The sequence below is a fragment of the Rutidosis leptorrhynchoides genome, chromosome 5 (genome assembly GCF_046630445.1).
Source record: "Rutidosis leptorrhynchoides isolate AG116_Rl617_1_P2 chromosome 5, CSIRO_AGI_Rlap_v1, whole genome shotgun sequence".
Taxonomy (NCBI): Eukaryota; Viridiplantae; Streptophyta; class Magnoliopsida; order Asterales; family Asteraceae; genus Rutidosis; species Rutidosis leptorrhynchoides.
The window spans coordinates 42,365,529-42,385,265 of NC_092337.1; the positions used below are offsets into that span (position 1 = coordinate 42,365,529).

Below are 19,737 nucleotides of genomic sequence, written 5' to 3' on the forward strand. Positions count from 1 at the left end.
ATAAAAAAATTGGTGAAATTCGAACTTGTTCTACATTTATTGTTCTACAATTACAAAGTTCTACCCAAAAGATGCAAGTATATGCATCTATTCAATAACAGAGTTAAGAACAATAGTCATTGACTGATCTATAGATAAGAGAATGCAAAAAAAACAAATGAATTAGAGGAGGAACAGTAATTCAATACTCCGTATATAATTTGGGGATGACTACAAAAATCATACTGAATAATTATCCTTTCATATAGCATATATGGAGTATTATAGAAGGTTATTTTCAATAATAAGAGATGGCAGAACTATCTATACTACAAAAATCTACATTTGTTGTTTTACAATTATTTGTAGATCTTGGTTGTTCTACAAAAAAGATGCAGCGGCTTGCACCTTCAAATAAAAAACGTCAGCTCGATCATTCTGCAACAACTAGGAATCGTTTTCAGAATTCTAAAAATGCAGATGTGTTAGAAATCATGTCATCGAACTTCCTGCAAAATCTCAGGTTCTAAGTTCCTTATTCGAGCTTCAATTTTAAAGTCAATAACTTTGATATTTCAAATTCACGAGTTCTGTGTGGATTCAGGAAGTCTTAATGATAATTGAGTGATATGTGAAGCATTTGAAACACATTTCATTAAGAGATCGAGGTCTAAAAACATCTAAATCGAAATTTCAATCTTCAAAGGTTTTTAAAGAACGTACGACTGTTCATCATCAGATTGTGAATTTGTTGTGGTTTTTAGCAGTAAATCTTCATCAAGATATGTTAATCGCTGCTATATGATACTTCATGATCAATTTTATGGCATAATTCGATTGATATATATATATATATATATATATATATATATATATATATATATATATATATATATATATATATATATAATTGTTACCATATTACTAAAGAATAATTATTCTAATATTTTGGTGTTGTAATATTAATATATTATAACATTTCCACAATTTGTGATAACTTTATGTTAAAATACTTAATACTTAACAATCACTTTGTTTTTCTAATTAACAATAACTTTTGGGATAAAACACAAAATAAATAAATATGAATTTCAAAGTGATAAAATGCACTATTTCAATTTTAGAGGGTCAAAGATGCGAGGAAAGTAGCATAAAAGGTGACACGATCTTAATATTTAGGGTATGAATATATGTTGAGATTCTTCTTTCCTGGTTCCTTAACAAATTCGTCACAACGAATCACTCTAATATGTGTATATATCGAAACATATACATACCTACTAGTCCAAAAGCAAAAGCTAGATGAGACATCATTTCCGGAGTCATCTTCTTTGCGAAATATTTTTCTCACGCACACGGATGAGATAAAAAGATTATGAGAACCAAAAATTCTATTATCTTTGTCTCTTTGTTCGTTTCTCTTTTAATATAGCTAGTTTGGTAAGTGGTGCAAGTAAGCGGGATGAATGGGATTATATAGGGATGTGTAAGACGGTGTAAGTGTGTAATTATTCATTACCAAATCAGTCTTGGATATTGTAGGTTTTAGGCTGAGAAAAATTTGAAAGACGCTATTTCTCGTAAATTATTGTTGACGATGGTTCATGTTTGTCGGAATATAAAATATAAATGTCACACTAGTATATATTTTCTCTATGTGTTATATACTTATATATGCAACTCAGTCTTATTTGATTCAAACTGGTTATAAATACATTTCTATTCGATTCAAATCGTTAAAAGAACATCTTTTAAATTATATAAGAAAATAAATTATGGCATTAGTTTCGTTGGCGGATTCTAGTCCCCTATATTAAAAATAAAATATTTAATTTGGACCGTTGATTGTGTTAATTATCTATCAAAAGATGGAATAAAATCATCAAAATTGAAAAAATGGCTACTTTGTCCAACATTTATATTAACACAATTCTTGGGGTCCATTATTTTCAGCAAAAAATAAACAAAATAAGGTTTACAACTTTTTAAATGAATCTGATTATTGATCGATGACTAATTTCAAAAAACCTTTTTCTGAATTTAATTGGTGATATTTGATACTACTGTTTTATGAATAATCGGGTTAAATAATTTGTTTTTTATGGTACGTAAATAAAATATTTATACAGGTCAACAAGGGTTTTATAATTGTGTATGGTTTTTTCATTCTGCAATGTTGTAATTTCTTCTGATGAATGTCAACTTGACACCATTAGTTTGACGCCTAATTAACTTATTAAATGATAACAATTGCTTAAAATCGAGTAATATAAGTAGTGTCGAGGTACATCATATGTAGGCGATATGTTTACTTTTATGTATTTAACATGTGTTTACTATTTACTATTACCTTTTTGTCGCAGTTAACTTTTAAGCCATGAAATATATAGGATCATCGTGATGTTAAATTAATATATGGTTTTGTTTTTAATTTGATACCTAATTAACTTATCGATTGATATTGATTGCGTGAGATCGCTTGATATCGCTTGATATAGGTAGTGTCGAAGTATGCATATGTAGGTGTTGTGTTTACTATTATTTATTAACACGCGTTTACTATTTATTATTATCATTTTGTTGTAGTTTTTCTTTGAGTTTTGGGATATACGAGATCATTGTTAACACCTATTTCCTTATGAGGTAAGGTTTAGTATGTTAGTACAATACTAGAAGTATCTAGCTAAAAGTGGGGGAGTGTTGCCGATTGATGTTTATCCTCGGGAAGTAATCCCTGCAGACCCGGTTCACAAGTATAGAAACTTGTGGGGTGGCTTAATCAATCTTTTGTCCGTTCAGCGTTAAGCTATTTAGCCGGATGACTTCTAGTGAGAGAAAGTAGTATGTGAGAGAGAAAGGTGAAATCTCTGCTCACATGTTGTCAGAATGTCTGAATGTGTAAAATGACGATCCAAGGGGTCTATTTATAGTGATAGATCCACCGGATAGTTCGGGAACACGTGTCAGATGATGATACGTTCTGTTATTCGTGATCCAAAATTCATGCTGAATGTGGCGCTCTCCGGCTAGGGATTAAGCGCTAGGCGGCCTTCGGGGCTTATGCATGACGGAAGCAGCCTGCACAGCGGAGAACGCTGGTCCGATAGTTTCACAAAACTGTTATTCTCAGTGTTCCTGATGCTAATTTCATGTGAATATTGTGCCTTTATGCGTGTATACGATAGGATACACCATTAAGTCCCCCCAGTTTAATGACTTAAGCATTTGAAAAAGGATTAAGTTGTTAAACTTCTGCTAACGCATGCCAAACAAGTCTTCACATTTGCCATTTGCATCGGGGAAAACATTATTGATAATGATGACAGACGAATTTTACTGACATTGTGATGAATACTTTTAAATGGTTGATATTCTTCACGCGCCACCAGCAGTAAAAAGCGTTTCTTCATACCCCACTTTTAAACTTGCCCATACACGTGTCATGATCGTGTCCATAAAAAATACATTGATGAATCTTTATATAAACCGGCATAGCCTTTTGCCTTCACTTTTTTACCTTTGTTCAAGATCCAAAAGGCACATTTCTGCCCAAATCTTCATCGCTTTCTTCAAGCTTTACTTTCAACTTTTTAAGGTTTTTCATCTTTCAGGGTCAGTTGCACTTTTACCTCGCTGTTATTTCTTATTCACTTTTTCTGTTCATATTATTACCATGGCTTCTGTGTCGAGTACTGGCCAAGAGAACGCTGAGCTTTCATCTTCAGAAACAACCGACCTTCCTGAGGTTAGCACGATAGCATCATCGTTATCTGAGAGTCATTTTGACGGCTTGAAGATTTCCTTTCATCATTTAAACCAATACAACCCTACACTTCCTACTGGCAATCAAAGGGCCAACAAACCTCCTGCCAGAAAAATTACTTTGTATGCTTTACAACTTACTCACGGCAACCTCCGTGTTCCTCTTACTAAATTTCTTCTCCGTATCCTTAGATACTATAGAGCCTGCCTGAGCCAAATCCATCCCCACGTCCTTCAAAAAATTATCCTTTTTGAAATGTATTGCAATGCCAACAATATTAAGCCTCGCCTTAAAGTTTTAATCTCTCTTTTTAGAATTCGAACGATTAGCCATTGCTGGCTTACCATTGACAATAAATGAAATACATATTTTGTTGGGAAAAATAAAGTTTCAAACTTGAAGGACTGGAAGAGTCCATTTTTCTTTGTTGACGAATGAGTTATTTCGGAGAGGTATTCCGTTGTCCGAAAATGGAAGTCTATAGATGCTGGTGTGGGAAAGGCCGTTAAGGTAACCGTCGCGGAGAAGCAAATAGTGAATCGTCTTAAAGCTCTCCGCCTTCCGCCCAGATCATATGAAAAGTATGAGGGGATTCTTGTGCTGTGTAAAGTGAGCCAAGAATGGCCAAGTACTTCTGTGCCAGTACTTCGCCAGAAAAATCGTGGTAGGATGTGATATGATCATCCTAACATATATATATTTCTATCTTTTTTTTATATGCCATTTTTGCTTATATTGTTGTTTTTGCCCTTGTTTAATTTTTGCAGAAAATACTGAGATGCTTGTTCTTTCTGCTATTTTATCCCTCGACCTTGAGGATGACGTGGAGATCACTGCTCGTGACAAAACCCCTGCTGAGCTAGAGGCAGAAAGGGTTGCTGCTGAAGCTAAGGCTGCTGCTGCTGCTGCTAATGTTGAAAAGGAAGGGGAAAGTAGCGGTAGTAGCTCAGATAGTGAGTCTGAGTCTGAGCAGACCGATACTGAACGGACGGCGGAGGACACCACTACCGAGCAGGAAACAACAGGCTCGGTTGACATCACTGGCGAAACGCTTCCTAGCCCTCTTGCAACTAAAAAGACTCGCAAGAAGAGTATAGGCTCTAAGAGAGCAAAAAGTGCTGAGGGAAGCCCTAAGCTAAAACGCAGAAGAAGTATGCCAACATTGCCTTTTTCTTGATATTGCATATATCTTTGCTCATAACTGTTATGTTTGCTAATTTATTAATGTTAGTGGTTTTAGCAGATTTTGATGATAGCCAAGGAAAGGCTGCTGAAGGTGGTGAGCAGAGGACGACGGAGAACCTCAAAAGTCAAGAGGATGAAATTTTGAAATCTCCTGACCGAAACTTTACTCCTTTTAATGAGGCTGATTTTCAGGAGCTGAGGACGGAAGGCGACTCTTCTTATCATTCTCCACCTCCCAGTACCACTACTCCTGCTGTCACATCATCAAATGTTCCTGTACCACCAATTCCTGCTCATTTGGGCGCGCTGCAGGCCTTTATTGATAACCCTGCCACTAAATGCAATGATCTTTTAACTCTTCTTCAGGTAACAATGATAAAACAACTTGTGCTAACAATTTATTTATGTGAATTGCTGATTTTGATCATAATATTCTTCTTTCACAGGGTTGTGCTATCCCTAAGCTAAATCCCCACTTTGCCGCTCTCCGTTCTGAACAACTTAGGCAGTCAACTGCTGCATCTGCTATGTTGTTCATGAATCATCTAAAACCACGTGGTCGTGGGTTCGAGTCCCACGGATGGCGCCATCGTTAACACCTATTTCCTTATGAGGTAAGGTTTAGTATGTTAGCACAATACTAGAAGTATCTAGCTAAAAGTAGGGGAGTGTTGCCGATTGATGTTTACCCTCGGGAAGTAATCCCTGCAGACCCGGTTCACAAGTAAAGAAACTTGTGGGGTGGCTTAATCAATCTTTTGTCCGTTCAGCGTTAAGCTGTTTAGCCGGATGACTTCTAGTGAGAGAAAGTAGTATGTGAGAGAGAAAGGTGAAATCTCTGCTCACAAGTTGTCAGAATGTCTGAATGTGTAAAATGACGATCCAAGGGGTCTATTTATAGTGATAGATCCACCGGATAGTTCGGGGACATGTGTCAGATAATGATACGTTCTGTTATTCGTTATCCGAAATTCATGCTGAATGTGGTGCTCTCCGGCTAGGGATTAAACGCTAGGTGGCCTTCAGGGCTTATGCATGACGGAAGCAGCCTGCACAGCGGAGAACGCTGGCCAGATAGTTTCACAAAACTGTTATTCTCAGTGTTCCTGATGCTAATTTCATGTGAATATTGTGCCTTTATGCGTGTATACGATAGGATACACCATTAATCATCATGATATTAAACTGATCAAAGTTATGTTTCTAGAAATATGATTTGAGTAATTTGAAACCTAAATAACTTATCAATTGATATTGATTGTTAGAGATCGCTTTTTGAAGTATCACATGTCAGTGATGAGTATAATATTATGTATTTAACATCTGTTTACTAATTACTATTATCTTTTGATTGTAGTTACCTTTCGAGCGTTGAGATATATGATATCATCATGATGTTAACTTATCTACCTTTATGTGTTTAGATATATGATATAATTTATTTTATACCTAATTAACTTATTAGTTGATATTGATTGCTTGCGATCGCTTAATATATGTAGTGTCAAAGTATGTGTATGTAAGTGGTATGTTTACTATTACGCATTTAACATATGTTTACTATTTACTATTATTTTTTTGTTGTAGTTACCTTTCGAGACTTGAGATATATTAGATCGTCATGATTTTAAACTTATCTAAGTTTCCGTTTTTTGATATAAGTTAGATGATTGTTAACATACATTAGTTTTGAGACTTTCCTATTGACACTATTTTCCATTATAGTGTTTTCATTTGACATTGGAACGTTATCGTAAAAAATTATAATGCAATATATTTGCTAAGTATGGGATTGAACAATGCATATACCTAAAGTTATATTTTTACATATGAATGGTCTCTCTTTATTACGTATATTGTATCTCTTTTGTGGTTTGAAATGGTTAAAATTATTATAATAGCGTCATCATCTTGTGTTGTAATACTACATTTAAAACTGAAATAGTAAGATATACAAGTTAGATTTAGAAACATTGACTAGGGATTCTAATTGATATTCATTTTATTTGATATGTACAAAATGTTTCCCCTTGAGTAAACAAAAGCTATTTCTCATAGACTTCATAGTTACCTTAAGGCTTAAACCATGCAAGAATGCATATTTCCGTTACTCCATAAGTCAATGGAGGGCACGAATGTGTTATGTGCTACACTTTTCTGTTTTAGAGAATGTGCCATTTTTTTGTATACTTAAGGGGACACAGTTTGTACAAAACAAAGATAGTCATGATCAGTTAGGATCCTTAGTCAATGTTTTAATATTCTAACTTCTACTAGTATATCTAATTATTTCGATTTTGAAGGTAGTATACGATAGAAAACACTGATGCCATTATTATATTTATAATCATTTCATATCATAAATGAGATATAATATACATATATTATAAATTATAAAGAGAGACCATTCATACGTAAGTATATTACTATAGGTATATGCATTGTTCGATCCTAAAATAGCAAAGATATTGCATTATAGTTTTTTACGCTTAGGTTCAACAATACATGACAAAACAATATAATGGAAAAAATATAAGGAAAGACTCAAAACTATATATGTTAACAATGGACTGACTTATATCTAAAAGCGAAAACTTAGAAAAGTTTAACATCAAGATAATCTGATATATCTGAATGCTCAAAAAGTAACTGCAACAAAAGGATAATACAGTAGTAAATAAAGATACTAATAAATACTTCACCTACATACACATACATAACTTATATTAAACGATCTCAAGCAATTAATATCAATTGATAAAATATAATTAGGTATCAAATTAATGATATCATACATCTAAAAACATATAGTTAAATAAGTTGAACATTATGATCATCCCATATATTTCAAACCTTAAAAGATTACTACAACAAAAAAAAATAAGAGTAAACAATAAACACGTGTTAAATACATAATAGTAAACATATCATATACATACAACATACACATACTTCAACACTACATATATTTAGCAATCTCAAACTATCAATTTCATTATAAGTTAATTAGGTAACATAATTAATGGTATCATATATCTAAAAACAAAAACTTAGATAAGTTTTACATCATAATGATCCCATATATTTCAAGGTTCAAAAGGTAACTACAATAAAAAGATAATAGTAAATAGTAAACACATGTTAAATACATAATAGTAAACACGTTACCTACAAACGCGTACTCCCACACTATATATTAAGCGATCTCAAGCAATCAATATAAACTGATTAGTTAATAAGGTATGAAATTAATGTTTTTAAGTTGACATTCATCAGAGAAGACTACGACATTGTAGACGTGGAAATCGCAAACAATTATAAAACCCTAATTTTGATATTGTGTTAAACTTCAAATAAATTAATTTACGTAGAATCACTTATTATTTGACTCGATTATTCATAAAACAAACACATCGAAGATCGCCAATATAATCTGGCGAAATGTTCTTTTGAAATTATTCATGGATCAATTATCGGATTCATTTGAAAATAAGGACCCCTAGAATTATAGCAAGTGAAGGTTAGATAAAATAGTATTTTTCAAATTTGCTAATTTTATTCCATCTTTTGATGGGTAATCAAAATAATCAAGAATTAATTAAATTTATATTTTTATCTAATGGGCTAGAATCTCTTATAGTAGTAGAGAGAGATATACTTATAACTAACTTGAATCAAATAAGACCGAGTTGTATATAACACATAAGGAAAATATAAACCAGTGTGTATTCATATAATATATTCCGACCAACATGAACCATCATCAAGACGTTGTCAATAAAATGTACGTGAAATATCGAGTTTTGAATTTTTTCTAGCTTAAGACTTACCAAATCCAAGAATAAGTTTGTAATGAATAATTACACACTTACACCATGTTGCATATCCCTATATAATTCCCCACGCATCACATTTACTCAGGGCCGGTCAAACTTTTGTCAAAGTTTTTGCATGCCCCGGATGAAATGATTATAAAATGTCCCCAGCAGTTACGCAAACATATATCTTTGTAAAGTTTAAACTATGAGTATTAATAATTTTTTCGAAATGATGCCCCTAACCGCGTGATGCCCCGGGTCGTTGCCCGCTTCGCCCATAGCCTTAGCCGGCCCTGCATTTACTCACTTATAAAACCAACTAGATAACGAGACTTAAAAAAAGAATTTCACGTGTGCGAAATATATTTCACATAAAAGATGACTTCGGAATGTTGTCACGTCTTGCTTTTGCTTTTGGATTACATGGTACACACACACACAGATATATATATATATATATATATATATATATATATATATGGTTGTTTTATACCTGGTTGAGTATGGAACTATACATCATTATGTTACAATGATTATAAAAGTTTGAAAAATTAAAAAATGAGCTTTTATTGTTTTAACCAATAATGTATTGGTTCTATATGTTGGTGCTAATCGGTTACTTGTATCTCACATTGAAAAATAAAAAGAAATAAATGTATGTTTATAAGTTTAGAGGAACTTCACTCTATCATCAATTGATTTTAGAGTAATGTGTAACTCATAGGCTTGTATACAGAACAGATTTGTACACCCAACTTAAATGTATAACAATCACATATTCTCTATCATCAGTTTTTTCAGTACCACATCAGTTTTCTCTCTCCTCATTCCTCACCACTTCCTCCCATAACACTCCAATAACACACCATTGCCAGCCATGACATACTTCCTCAAAATTTATTATTATTTTTTATTATTAAATTTTGTTATTATATTCATTTTTATAAATAATACTATTATTAAACATCAAACCGAACTTATATTAGAGATCTACAATCAAAATTGAACGTTTGTGATACATCAGAGTCCATTTACAACAACTAATTCATGGAAATTAAAACCGAGTTCATCATTATGCGAAAACGTTCTTGTTTTAGGCTTCAGAGTTATCGGCAACGATTTGAAGAAAAGTAAAAATGTAGAAGTGTTTAGATTCCTCTCGTGAATCTTTCTGCAAATTTTCATATTCAAACTCGAATATTTTAGATCGAATTTCGTGGTCAAAGTTCATACAAAAAGTTAAAGATCTGTGGATTTCGAATTTCTAGTTGCTAAATGTTCATGATGTTTATTGTCGAAGTTGAGGTTTCTAAGTTGGAAACTATATTGACGATCAATTGTTATCAATTCAAAATTGAGATTCGATTACAGAATAGATCAAGGTTAATGCAAGTATGTAAAGAATATAAGTGCACAAACACAAGGATTTATAGTGGATCGGGATGATGTTAACTAATCCTCCTTAATCCGCTCCCCGATTCACTAATCGGGAGTTGGCTTCACTAAGCATTTCTCCAATCCCGGTGAAGATCCGTTTACACCAAATGATCTTTAATAATCCACACCAACATCATCCCTAGACCACACTTGTCTTCACCTTGGACAAGTATCAATTTCTCAATGGAAATATGAACAACTTCCTAACACACCTTTAAGGAAGAAGGATCGCTAGATAAGATGATGTTCTTATCACAAGATCAATTATACTAACTCAATATCTTATAGTTCTTCAATAGGTCACACCAAGCTTACTTAGATCAAACTTGTCATCATCTTGAACAAGTATTAGTTCCCAATAGAATTAATCAACTTCCTAGATCCCTTTAAGGAAGTTGAATCACTAAGTAAGATGATGTTTTCTATCACAAGAACCATTCAACTTCCTTGACCCCCTAAGAAAGTATCTCACAAAGTAAACTTAAAGATACAAATGATAAGCATAAAGTTTACAATGTAATTCTACTTAGTGAATGTAGAATCTCTCTTTCTCTTTCTCTATTATAATCTCTCCATAGATATGTGTTTGAGGCTTGGGAGATTAGTTGATATGACTTTGAAAGTATGTTGGAAAGAGGTAATCTTCTAGTTTGGCAAAGTGATGTATTTATACTCCAAGAAAAACTTGACAGACAAAACTGCGGTCAATGCACGGTCGACCTTGCAGTCGACCGCGGAGCCTCTGTCAGCTTTTCAACATATCTATTGGAGCTCCTTTTTCTTTGAATTTTTTATTTCTTTACCCAATATAGAGCCTTCAAAAATGCTTAATATACCTTGAAGTCCTTAACCTTCATTTTATACTTTGGATGCATTCATTGAAGTGGACATGAGCTTGTAAAATAGGAAAGTCACATCGTCCTTGCATTGTGTCATTAATTTCTCATAATGGCAAATGCAGAATTTTATCTCTTGACAAACCACAAGCTTCTAAAGTTCATATCACAAGTCTTCAAAGCTTTTGTCAACATTTGCTTGCAAGTATATGCATTCATTGGTTATTTTCAACACTCCAAATAAGACTCATTTGTTTTACATGAAGACTTTTAGGAAATTACACTAATAATAAATAGATAAGCATACTTAAGCATGTAAGTAATGCTTAATGATTAATCAATTGAAGAGCATCTCTTTAGTTGAGACTTAATGACCATCCTAATCATGTCTACATATATTTTAGATTTAAAAGGCTGACTTGTAATTGGGTACAAAAGGATATTTTGCAACACTTATGTGTTTAACCTTTATTACAAGCTAAAGTGTCATTAAGGCGTCATTAAGAGAGATTAACATCCTATCCTAGAGACCAAAAGTCTTTTTAATATGAAGGGGGCAACTATTCTAAGTATGTTGAAAAAGGTTTTATGAATTATAGATGTCTCGAAGTGGTTAAACTTTATTTGGTCAAGAAATTTGGACAGAATGAACTGCGGTCGATCCACGGTCGGCCGTGGAGTCAACCGCGTTCCTAGTTTCTCAGAAACCAAGGTACAGGACCCCAAGGTCTGACCTGCGGTCGACCGTGGACCTAGCCGTGTTCTTCCTGAGTTTTTCAAAGGACTCTTTTGACTTGTTTATTATGTGTATCAGTCGTTTGCTAGAGATCATGTAGGCTTGTGAACTTGTGTTGTTCTATACGCTTTTAAGCACTTAAGACTTGGTGTTATCATCAAAACAAAGTGATTAACATTTGAGTATTATCATTAAATCACTAACCAACAAATTGCTATCAATTCAAATTTGAGATTCGATTAAAGAATAGATCCAGGTTGAAGAATTACGCTTCTGTTCTTCGTGAAAATATAATCGTTCAATAGCTTTTACAGTGCTTTTTACTTCTTATTATTCACGAAAGATGTTAATCGAGCGTTCAAGAATCAGTTTCAATCAATTTTGAGGTTCAAGTTGATCAAATTTTTTTTTTTATGAAATTCATGTTCGTATTTTTGTGCAAAGTTTGATGAAGATGACGAAACAGTTAAACAAATATATGGTCTAAAATAATTAAAGAGACGAAATTGTTCTCTCATGCATGACACATGTGAGGGATTAACCATCAACTTTTAACGGACGTTGGGTTGGGTTGGGGTTCCAACCACGTAACTCAAGCAAAACTTAGGTATCAACTATGTGATACATAAAGTTTAAGTGTTGTCATGAAAATGTATACAAACCGAAGATACTAACGGCCTATTTTTTTTTTATTATTATTTTTTTTGAATTAACGCATCAAACCCTTAACACCTATCTTTTTTACACGGAGTATTTTTTTAGTTCTTTCTTTTGATTTAACTCAACAATTCATGATCGCCTACTTAACTAATTATGAATTAAAAAATGTAATATTTTATTGAACATTAAACGTACGAGTCTTTTGGAACATCAACGAACCTCCATTGGTAGCCTGGTAGGTTTTCATGAATCTAAGTATACATCGCAAGAACAAATATAAAACGGTTGCCAATTGAGACTCGGTTCATTAACTGAATTTTAGAATCGTAAAAGAAAAAGAAAAAAAGTTTATTTGTTAATGTTGGATATTTAGTGTAATTGAAGGATATAGTTTACATATGTAAATGAGTTAGGAGGTACGGAATGTATACTCATTAAGTGATAGAGTACCCAGACTTTAAAGTGGTTTTTTATTATTTACTATCATGACTTCGTCTACTCGAAATTTGACCAAGTGTTTTCGTGCTATGTCTTCTAAGTTAACTAAATTTTGACCGGGTGTTTTCTATGCCATGTCTTCTTAGTCGAAATTCGACTAAGTGTTTGATGCTACCTCTTAAGAGGCAGTCCAAGAAAAGCCTTTAGAGGCCGCACAAGGAAGTGCCAAAGAGGCAACATACATAGAAATTTGAGTATAAGAAAGTGTTTTCTATGCTATGTCTTCTTATTTTGTTGAAATTTGGCTAAGTGTTTGGTGCTAACTCTTAAAAGGTAGCACAAAAAAACCTTTACATGCGGCACAAGAAAGTGCTGAAGAGGCAGCATACTGAAAAGCCCTGTAAGGCTATACTTAGAAATTGGAGTACATAAATTATGTATCATCTCAAGGAAAGGTATGTATTCGGACCCGCTGAAGGTGTGAATGAAGTTTAACTTCTTAATAGTTCATTTGAAAAAGTGCAACAACATGTACATGACTGAAGTGAACTACCTAAGTGAATGTGAAGTTTTTTCGCTTTAACAAAGCTTGTCCTTTTCTTTTGGACACATTCATGAATGGATATGGACACATGACTTTAAAGTGTCAAGATAGCTTAAGAGTATTTGAAAACTTATGTGTATATTATTTTCATTTATTCTAATGGGTTGAAGGGTTCAATTCTTAGAAGACCCTGATTCTTGAATATTTGGAATGTGCAATATTATAAGGTGGAAATTCAATCTTTAAGATATTATCATTTATACATGAGCTTTGTTTTTAAATTATATAATTCTCATGAAACGATTTGCACTAAATTGGGGAGAATTGTTGGGAATTTAGTGTAATTGAGGAATATAGTCTACATTGTAAATGGGATAGGAGGTACGAAGTGTACACCGATTAAGTGATACACTACCGGGTCTCAAAAGAGGTTTTCCATTATTTACTATCATGACTTGGTCTACTCGAAATTTGACTAAGTATTTTCGTGCAATGTATTCTTTGTTAACTAAAATTGACTAAGTGTTTTCTGTGATATGTCTTCTTAGTCAGCTGAAATTTAACTGACTGTTTGGTGCTACCTCTTAAGAGGCAGCACAAGAAAAGCCTTTAGAGGCAGCACAAGAAAGTTCTAAAGAGGCAGCACAAGTTTGGTGATCCCTCTTAGGAGGCAGCACAAGTTTTGGTGCTCCCTCTAAAGAGGCAGTACGAAAAATCCTTTAGAGGCGACAGCAAAAAGACTTGTTAAAATTCATTGTGTTTTGTTACTACATACTCTCTGGACATCAAGGATTTGCTACTCCTTAGTCAGCAAAGATTTGCTACTCCATCTTAGAATCAACAAGAAAAACACTTATGTGACGATCGCTCCAAATCCATATGGACGAACACGTCATTCATCGATTTCATTGTGAGGTATTTGACCTCTATATGATACGTTTTGTAAACATTGCATTCTTTTGAAATTGCACACCATAAATGAATGTTTAAATCAAAGGTTTTCGACATCTGATGATTTCTACATATAGACAATCACCGTAAATAATAGTTTACAATAGTAATTCCGTTGACAATGCAGTCAAAATAAGATACATGGTGATGATTTGGTGAATGCAATGTTTCCTTGATAAATATGCCATGTAAGACTCCATGCACATAGCTTGTCTAACATATAAGCAAACAGCGGAAGACTTCTAGGGAACCTGAGAATAAACATGCTAACAAGTGTCAACACAAAGGTTGGTGAGTTCATAGTTTTAGTGTTTCGCATAATTTGTATATAAAGGTGGATCACAAGATTTCAGTTGTTTCATCTAGAAACATTTATCAAAATATTCTACAAAATTGAGCACCCTGGTAAATAAGCTTTAACGTTATAATAAGTACCCCTGTTTTAACATACATGCAACCAACATGTACAATACACGCAATCCAACGTGTACTAAACTCAAATAGCATACGTCTGTTTTATAGTTCAGGTTAGGGTTTCTATACCTGAAACAGACGGGGATATCAAGACCTATGGATCCATATATAACTACTCGCGCCCACCAGTTCTTATAACCGACAGTTACTAGTTACCAAAGCTAAGGAATTTTCGGTTCAAACTCGGTGTAGAATTTAGTATGTACTTGTATCCATTGCGTTTAAAATAAAGTGCATGTATTCTCAGCCCAAAAATATATATTGCAAAAGCAGTTAAAAAGGGAGCAAATGAAACTCACCTTAGCAGCATATAAAGTCGTTCACCAAAATGTGACTGAAACTCGGATTACCAAATAACCGTAGATCTCAACCTAGAGAACATATGTTGGTCAATAAATGTCTATTAAGCTAGGTCCGGTCATAGTGTATCACAATCCTAATGCTCGAGATCGACATACAAAAGTTATCCAAAGTCGTTTCAAAAAGTCAATTTTGACAATAGTTCAACAAAACGAGACGTGCCTTATATAAGAATTCATTTACTCGGTTGGTAATATTCAAAAATTCAATTTATCAATCTTACAAACAAGTTGTTTAAATATTAATTGCAGATTCAAAAGCAATTCCAATTAACGTCAATCATAATTCAGTTGACCATATCTTTTAATCCGTTCATTATAAACTGTTTAACGACGAAATTTAGAGTACAAGCATGCATAATTATATATACTCGAGCACTAGACATGGATACACAATTAACATATAAAAGATGAGATATGAATACTCACGTATCAATATTGAGATTCAATATTGTGGGAAAGTACGTAGACGTAACGGAGATGATAAACACTAGGTTTGATTTGCCAATAATACCCACGTACATTACCCATAACCTCCATAGCTATAACCCAGAGTTTCCTTAACTCTTTCCCGCTCGAAAACCCATTTTGAAAGTGACACGCTCATGACCTCGTCGTAGTATTTTATGTATAATACTAATAATAATAATAAGATTAATAATAATAATAATATTAATCTTAATAATAATAATAATAATAATAATAATAATAATAATAATAATAATAATAATAATAATAATAATAATAATAATAATAATAATAATAATAATAATAATAATAATAATAATAATAATAATAATAATAATAATAAATACTTACGGAGTAATAATGAAATGAAATCAGAAGCATAATGTTCGAGCTTTTATAGATGTGGCCTAAAAATCGTCCCCATGCGATCTCATGGGTCTGAGGAGCATTGGCCATGCGATCGCATGGCCTGAGGTTCCAGCTCACATATTTTTGTTTTCTTGTTTGTCGACATAATTTAAATATTAATATATAATATATATAATTTATATAATTAATTATATATTATATTAAATTCACGTGCATAGTTGACTTGTAATTTTTGTTCCGATATGTCGTACGTCGTCACTCGACTTATGTCCCAGTTCCGGTTTTTCGAATGTCCCGACAACCGCTTATGCTAAAGACGGCTTCCGTTTGCTCAAACCATCGGGTGAGCACGACCGGTCCCCCGGTTCCCTCAAAAGTGTGAGGTTTGCACCCCATGAAGGATTTGTAGGAGCACCCTTCGTTTGAGTTACCGGCTCCATTGTTGTTGTTTTTGTGATTGTTGTTATTGTTATTGTTGTTGGAAGAGTGATCGGCCATGGCCGCATCCACGGTGGTGGCTATCATTCGTTGTAGAGCTTGTTCGGGAGTTTCGGGAGGAGCGCGTCGACGAGCCATTGTTCCTTCAAGACACAAGAATATCGTTGGTTAGTATTATCAATAATACCAACCGTGATATGGAATAAGGATAAAGATAAAATTTCCTTAACCCGCCTTAAATTCTTTATGTCATAATGTCGGAACGTCCATGTGAACCACCGTAATATAATCCCGGAAATTATATTACCCTGATTCACATGTGCATTTAACACTACTTCATAAAGTCAAGGTGGCGTGTCAATCAAATTTAACAACGTGATATCAAGATCGAATAAGAGTTAGATATGATAGGAGAGTTCGAGTATAATGCACAAATAGTCAAGTAGTTCCTACTTCAGTCTATATGCCGGTTGTAGTCTAGATTCACTAATGTACCCTATGACTAGGGGTCGACACCAATGAACTCTAAATCCCTACAACCAACGCTCTGATACCATCTGTAGCGACCCGACCAAATCATGTTTGACGGCGCCGTCTACTTAGGTCCCGTTACGTGGTCATAAGTCTTTAAAACAATGTTTGACCAAAAGTATGTCGCATTTATTTCAAAAGTAATGATGTTTCAAGGTTTACAAAGTAGTTCGACAACTAGATACATAACAAAGTTTAAAGTACAATTGAAACATATGCGACACAATTTAAAAGTAGCCAAAAGACGCTCCACGTATGCATGTATACTCGATATCCAAGCAAAGCATCAAAAGTAATGAGCGGAAGCATGTATCACAAAACGTTCAAGGACCTGAGAAAAACATAGAATCTGTCAACGAAGACGTTGGTGAAATCATAGGTTTAAGTAAGTAAGTACAAATGAACCACAAGATTTGTAACATTGATATAATAGTAATACATTCCAAAAGTTTGTTTCACGAGCACCCAATTATCAATGCTTAACTTTCCTTCCATAGAACCCCATCACAATAGTGTTAGAACATACACTGTTTCACGAAAATATATTTCATTCGTAAACGGTAGCGAACCGTTTGAATGAGGGTTTGTCAAACCCATATGGATCCATACAACATAAGTTCTCGCTTACACCCGGCAAGTGTAACTAATGATAATCGAATTGAGGATTTTTGTTCTAAACTCGTATGTAGAATGTTTGTTTTCCTGTACTTGTGTTCACTTAGTAAAAGAAATGTTTATGTTTTCTCATCCCAATTGTAAGTTCAAAAAGAGTAAAAGTGGGACTATGATCTCACCTTGAGTGCACGTATGAAAAGTACTTCACAAAGTAACGTGTGCGAAGGATAGTGCTAGTCTTGACCTAAACAAATAGGTCGTATCAATAACGGTAAACACGATAGGTCAAAGATGTTCAATTAGTCCTACGGCTCGTTACGACTCGATTATGTAGTATGTGAAATCAAATTGTCAAGTTTCATGCAAGATACAAGTATATAAACAAGTTAGGAAGGTTGCATAATCATTTGGTTAAGTTTGACAAAAAGTCAAACTTTGGTCGGTCAAAGTCAACGAAAAAGTCAACACGTTCGGGTCGGGTCCCGAACTATCTTTCTGAGGTTTTTAATCATGTATGAGCATGTTAGAACAAGTTACGTGTGAATCGGAGGTGCGTAGCATAGCAAACATTATTCGAAAATTGACAAAGTTGGACAGACCACTTTGGCGCGCCGCGCGGGTATATGGCGCGCCGCGCCATTACCTGTACAGAGAAATCTGGCAGTTTTTAAGTTTTATGCACGAACCTAACTTCAAACAATCACCATTTATGACCCGCAAACAACCAAAACATGTATCTTATATCATCGGAAAGGTATTTTGACAAGGAAAACAACTAAACATATTTCAACAATCACATTTACTTTTACAACAACCAAAATCACATTCAAGGCTCCTCATTAAATGCATTCAAGTTCATAAATGAAATTTGATGATTCGACAACCAATTTACATGAATGATATGCCGTTTCGAAGGTGATCAAGCATACAATACAACCTAACACTTACAAATAACATTTCATGTCATTCAAAGCATTAAATGTTCACATTAAATTCTATCAAACCCTAACCAACAACATCATAATCACTAATCATGTTTATGAAGTTTTCTAAGACAACCTACACATCAAATTGAAGCTAGTGATACTAGGAACACATTTAATACATGCATTTATCACTTTTAACAACATTCAAACAACCAAATCACCAAATCAAACACACCAAAGTTCATATTCAAACTAGTTACTTCAAATAATGAAATCGAACATATAAATCATATATTCATGTTAGACTTGAGCCATAGACACTAATTAACAACTTTATAAGTTAAAAACATCAAGAACACAAAATCTAGTGATTTTAGAAAGTTACCTAAACTTGATGAAATCGGTATGGAATCGAAGAGGAAGATGAGAGGATTCCGAATATGCAATTTGTTTAGATGGATGCTTGCTCGATTTGATTTGGATGATGAATCCTTGAAGTGGTGTTTGAGAGATTTGGTGAAAGTGTTAGAGAAAAAGGAAAAAGAAAAAGATTTAATGAATGGAGGAGGAAGAGTGTTGACTCTTTGACCTAGTCACCTCTTTGCTCATTTGTCAAACTTAGTCCCTCAACTTTGGAAACGGGTGCGTGAATTACCTAAACAAGATAATTTAAAATGCGTATTAACGGGAGATGTTATAAACATATAACGGAGTTTAAAATAGTATAACGGAAAAGTAAACGGAAAAAGGCGGGATGTTACATTACCTACTCCTTAAAAGAAATTTCGTCCCGAAATTTAAGTAGGCGTAGTAGTCGTTGTTTCTTCCTCGGGATCTTGCGTTTCCGGAGCCGGGAACAAATGAGGGTATTTATTTTGCATTTGATCTTGCCTTTTCCAAGTAAACTCGGGTCCCCTTTTGGCATTCCAACGGACTTTAACAATCGGGATTCGGCTTTGTTTCAATGTCTTGACGGAGGTGTCCACAATTTCAACCGGTTCCTCCACAAAATGAAGTTTGTCATCAATAGTAAGTTCCTCGAGAGGGATGACGATATCGGGTTCGGCAAGACACTTTTTCAAGTTAGATACATGGAAGGTAGGATGAACGGAGTTCAATTGAGGCGGAAGATCTAAACGATAAGCAACGGTTCCAATACGCTCCAAGATTTCGAAAGGACCAATATACCGCGGATTTAGCTTCCCGCATT

At 33.9% G+C, this 19,737-nt stretch overlaps 1 pseudogene; it reads right to left on the reverse strand.

The window, feature by feature from the left end:
• Positions 1 to 7,522: 7,522 nt before the first annotated feature.
• The window catches only part of LOC139848558 (uncharacterized), an 89,128-nt pseudogene continuing 76,913 nt past the window's right edge, over positions 7,523 to 19,737 (reverse strand).